Genomic DNA, 6,000 nt, shown 5'->3' on the forward strand with positions numbered 1-6,000 from the left:
GAGGCCGCCGCGCCCGGAGCGACGCCCCGTCGCTAGCTGCGTTCTCTCACTACCACTAGTACTGCTAAAATATTAATATAATCTCAATCAAACGGACCAGGCGCGCCCTTTTGCGCGAGCCACCCGTCGGCCCAGCGGGACACCAGCCTGGCCGGCCATGTCGCCGCCCAACAGCCAAACAACCGCCGCCTCCCCCCCATGACGCCATGACGCCATGGCGGGCGGCTGCACACCCGCGGGTTTCAACGTCACTGCAGCTCCCCAACGCTTGTGTGAGTGACCGAGTGGGTGTGTAGGATCAATCTATATGCAACACTCTTTCTCCCACCCCCAATGTTTGATCTGCTCCCGGATCGCCGTCCAGCCGCATTTGCTGCCTGGAATAGTCAACTACCGGCACCGTCTTATCACTACAACAAACAATGTTTGAAATAGAAGCAGGCACCCGACACCTGCCAGTAATAATGGGGTTTGTTCCCCGCGTGTGTCGCACATATCGTCAGTGCATGCACGGCGGCGTTCCCCCTTTTCAGCCTTATCCGTTCTGCGGCGCGCGGCGCTGCAGGTTGAACTACGTACATGATGCCATGGCTCCGACGGCGAACACCGGGCCTGCTCGCAAGTATTTTCATAAGAAAACTATGCCGTGGCCAACACCCGCGGACACGTAAGTACTGTAGCTGCGGTGGTACCGTATTCTTTCGTCTGGCGAGGCAAGAAACCATTAGTTAAAACTAAACCGTGGGGCTGGAATGCCAGGTTTGCCCGGCCAGCCCCCGGGCTTGTAGCAGATATATGATCTCAGGAGAGCCTCCTCAAACTGGGCACAAACAAAAAAAAAAAAAACGAGCAAAAACAAAACAGGGTCTAGAAGGAGTGTGGGACCAGGAAAGTGAGGGGGCAGATTTTTTGTTGTGTGCACTCTGCGACAAAAGTGTTGTCTCCAGACAGTCGAACTGGCTGGAAGAACAGGACTGGCTGGCTGGGCCTGATGGACTAGCCGTAACAAGCAGTCTGCTCGTTCAGAGACGACCACAGAGTCAGTCCCATTAGGGTTCCCTTCCAAGCAAATGATAATGATGATGATATGATGATGCCAGTGACTACTCCGCACAAAGTCCTTACACATTTATTCAAAATCTAAAAGAATGACAATCTTACGGGGAAGAGGCGCAAACCAAGCCTCTCGCCCCCCTCCCCCCCCAAAAAAAACCACGGCCCGCCCGCCCCCCCTTGCATAAACCTCATCCGGCGTGCAGGTGTCAAAAAAAAAAAAAAAAAAACGAAAAAAAGGTGGTATCAGCCGACGCACTCCGTAAAAGGCGAACGATAAGCACAAGGCGACGCCATCCACGTCAGCAGCCAGCGCCGTTTATGATAGGCAGGCAGGCAGGCAGGCAGGCCGGCAGGGCGGGCGCGGGAAGGGCTGCATGTCATTCGGGGCTTGGACGGAGGGCCGCGCCAGCCCTGTTCGCTGGGTTGGACTAACTAACCACGGGCGGGTTATCTCCGTCCACGCACACCACTATAATAATAATTTGCTGGCTGGGTCATTCGGCGCGTGGCAAACGGGCCAGTGGAACCGGTCCCAGACAACAACAACATCAAAAGAGAAAGAGAGTTCGCCCAATTGGTATTTTATTTTAGGCCGTGTGCGGTGCCGAAAACGCGGCTCAGGATATTAGTTAGTTAGTTAGCCAGCGAACTAACTACGGAGTTACTAGTGGATGGTTCCAATTGTCTGCCGCAACCGAACATCTGGGACCGCCGGGCGGAGAAGAGAGAAGAGGAAAGAAAAAAGAAGTAGTGGCCGTGGCGGGAAGGGAAGGGAAGGGAACCGGCTAGCTGCGTCTTGTGTTGCTGAGCGGCGCGCGCGGGTTTTGGCTTTTTTTGCGACGGGACTGGGGTCTTGATTAAATGGGGAATTTTTATATTATTTTATTTATTCTGTGAAGCTGCCGTATCAGCGGGCGGAGGCTAATTTGCTCGATCCGTCACGGGGCCGAGCCGGCGTGGATGATGCAATGGCAAATAAAATAACAATATTCAGACGGGATTGGAGGCGGTGTACGGGAAACCAAAAAAATAAAATAATAAAATAATAACATCCAGTCTTATTATTCCCCCCCCCGGCTGTTTGCAGCTCTCAATTTCCAGAAATAAAACAAACAATACCAATTAATACCTGTCCAGCTTTGCGCGACGCCTCCCGTCCGAATCCGCTCTCGACCAACTAACTGCCCTCCCGTTGCCGTTTCCGGCGTGTACGCCGGAGTCGAGATAATGATTAGTATACTGTTAGCATTCAGATAGCATACAAAACGTGGAGACCAGGATGATGGCGACGGCCAGACATGCGGCGGTCGACGGGATCCCTCTCAGCGCCCGCCCGGCTAGACTCAGCCGCCGCCCGCCCATCCGCATAACTATCCGTCATCATCGCCATCATCATCGTCACTACTCTAATCAGGAATGCCACCAATCGGCGGCAGCCCTGCCCGTCCGCGGGCCTTGCCCGCCTTAGTTAATTCTCGCCCGGAGCGTGCAACTCTGGAAATGAAGTAGCAGTGAAAAATTAATATACCCTCGCAGGCGGTGTTTGGCTACCTACCTGCCTACTTACAGTCGCATGACGGCCCCCGGGACGGATGCACGCCCGCCCGTTTTGCGGTTACATCGCGACCGCAGCCCGCTCCAGCGATCGCGACGCAACTTGTTGCCCGGCCACGTATCATCATCATTCCTCCTCCGTCGCACGACACTCGCAACCCGGCGCGGGACCGCGTCGCGCCCGGTCTCGTGTTCCGGGGCCAGGCCACAGACGGACGAGGAGGAGCTGCGACCTGCACACCCGCGCCAGCGCAGTCACAGGACCGTACGTGTCTGCGGTTGGAATGCCAATAATCGAAGAGAGGGGGGGGAAGAACGTCACCCCCGTCTGGAGGCTACTGCACTCCCCCTCTCGCCTTCGCCCTGGCCCGCACGCACGCACGCACGCATGCCCGATCCCTGCCCGCGGCACCCGTCCGCCTATCAGCTCGCGCGCGAACCGCCGGGCAACACTTAACTATGTCGTTACTTGCCCACCCACCGACTGGCCGCAGCCTGGCTGTCTGGCTGTGTGGGAGGGGCCGATCCGCGCAGAGCATCGGGTACTGGGCCATCGCACGTAATCTCCCGTTTGGCTGGGCGGCGTGTGCGCTGTTGGGATCGGAACTGAAACCAGGCACGGCCGGGATGAGGAGAGAGAGAGAGAGAGAGAGAGAGAGAGAGAGAGGAAGGGAAGCCGGCTGCGGACAGGTAGTTAGTTCTAGGGCCACAACAGTAACAAAAACAAAAAAAACCAAAAGAAAAAAAGGAAAGGATTGCGGCCTGGCAGGCTTGCTTGCTTGCTTGCTTGCTTGTGCGCCCGGACAGGCCCGTAAGGCTTCCGGGAGCCGGGGATATCTTCAGAGGGCATCATGGGCCGACGGCGATCGCCTAGCCCACAAGCTAACAGCTAACTAGCTAGCTGGGCGGGAGGCGGGCCGCGCCGATTTGAAACGGCGATCTCGGGGGGGGCTGGTGCTGTGCACCGGCAGCGAAACCAACAGGAAATATTTTAAATTATTTATTATTATTGAGGCGAGAACGGCGGCGTGCGCGGCGTGCAGCTGCACCCCCCCCCCCCACCCCACCGGCCGGATGCCGATGCTGCGGGCTTGTTTTGGCGGGCTGGCTGGCCACCGCCCCAACGGGCGCGCGCGGCGGGATGCGCGAGCTAGCGATGCATGCGCGGCACGTTGCATTGCGCTGCGGTCATGTGGCCGGCAGCGACGGCGAGGCGGATGAGAAGAATAAAGAGAGACGAAAGAGAAGATGACACAATAATAATGACGACGACGACGATGATTGCCATTGTGATTGCGACTGCGCGCCCGCCCGACGAGCTGCGACATGCGTGTCTGAGCCTGGCCTGCCCGTATCAGGAGCAGGCCCGCGCACCGCCAACCGTCGCGGACGGGCCTGGTGCGACGGACAAGGACAAAAAAAAAAAAAAAAAAAACCGAGCGCGCGACGGCCTCTGGCATGGCATGGTGGTGATGATTGACCGACTTTGTTGTTGGGCGACATTGCGATCGATGTGCTGCGGAATTCAAATCCACACCGCTCCTGCGTGAGGGACTCACTAACTAGTTAACGGGTTCCGACGGGCAGCAGCAGCACACGCAGACAATCATGCGCGCCCGCGGTGCACGAAAAGCTCCATGAATGAGCGACATAGCTAGTTCGCCCGCGGACGGTGGACGGACGGCCTGACTGACTGACTGGCAGCGAGCAGCAAGCAGCGGGTGCGGACGCGGAGGGCGAAATACGAAGCCGGGGGCGCGGCCGTACGCCGGCGTGACGGAACGGTACGGTACGGTACGGCGAATACGCGGTTCGGCCCACGACACGGCCGGGGTGGACGCAGGCCCACGTTGTGGTGTATTATTGGTATTGGAGTACGGCGCGGTAGTGGCCGACGGGCAGGGCCGGGCAGGCGAGGCAGCAGCGCGTGCCCAGCAGGCCAGACAGCCGTCGCGCAGACGGACCGGCCCAGCAGCGCGCAGAGGCAGCGGAGCGGGGAGCTAGCCAGCTAGCCAGCCAGCTAGCCAGCCAGCTACACCGCCGGTTGCGCAAATAATCATCCCTGGCGCGGCGGCCGCTTGACCCGCATACGCAGGCGGTCATGTGCCTTAAGCTCGGCCCAGTCAGCGTGCGCGCCGCCGCGGCCTGCCCAGCGTCTGGCGCGCCCCGGCCGGCTGGCTCTGATCGGCCTGGGTTGCACGCCATCCCTGCGCCGCGCCAGGGGCCGCCCTTCGCCCGAATCTGCGCCGCCCTCCCACTACTCCCTTCACGCCCGTGCCTGGCTGTTTCCACCGTCACATCGCCCGCCTGCCCATCCTGCCGCGCGGCTGTGCGCTCGAGAGCAGCGACGGAATGACGTGACGCTCACCGGCCGCCGTACCCATCGCGCTCGCAGGGAACGAATTGCCTAAAAAGGAGCTGGCACCAGCGCAATCATCACCATAATCCATCCCATCCCACCGTCCATCATCCCTTTTCACCATGCCCAGCGGCCAGCACGCCGTCTTCGGCCTGCGAGCCTTGTCATTCAAAGCACCCTAGCTCATCCAGAAAACAAGAAGAAAGAAAGAAAGAAGAAACAACCGAAAAGACACAAGAGTCACTCCGTAGCTATCATCGCCCACCGCCTTGGTCCCGTCCCGCCACCCGCATCCATCCCTCGATTGGGCCTGGCGGGTAATTTTTTTTTTTTTTTTTTTTTTTTGTTCTGTCCTGACTCAGGGGGCTGGCTTTGCCAGGGAAGACCGCCGGACGACCCTCTCCCCCCCATGTTTCCGAAAAGGGATGTTCCCTCTTGCCCAAGGGCTGATCCGCGAGCCGGCCCCTCCCATATGCCTGTTTCAAAGGCGTCCAGGCCTGCCTGGGGCTCTGTGTGGTAAGTGGTAGTGGTACTACTACTACTACTGGCGGGCAAGGGCCTTATCGCCGGACCATCAAACTTACGCTTTTTTGCTTTTCTTTTTTGTATGTTTTGTATTTTTTTTTTATTTTTTGATTTTTTAGCGGAGGACTCGTAACCGGGCCATATTCCGATGTTTGGTACGCTCCGTTTCATGTCCTCATGGCCACCGACGCTAGGCTCTTCTCCTGTCTCTTAACACATTTATTAGGCTCAAAAAAACTTGGTACGGAGTATACACACAAAGAATCAAATGACCACCGGCACCAATCCAACTCCTGCGTAGCAGTAGTCCCCCCGTCACCCAGGACCGGGACTGGCCGCCCGGGAGCCGAATCATATGCAATGGATTTGGCGGGAGCAACCTGACTGACGATGATCGCCGAGGGAATCGCAACCTGGCTTCCCTGATCCTCTCTAGTCACCACCACCACCTACTCTCTCTGCTTCTCACGCCGCCCGCCCCGGGTTATCTCCGTCGTCGTTCCGAT

The sequence above is a fragment of the Ophidiomyces ophidiicola genome, assembly GCF_022830035.1.
Source record: "Ophidiomyces ophidiicola strain CBS 122913 chromosome Unknown scaffold_7, whole genome shotgun sequence".
Classification (NCBI taxonomy): Eukaryota; Fungi; Ascomycota; class Eurotiomycetes; order Onygenales; family Onygenaceae; genus Ophidiomyces; species Ophidiomyces ophidiicola.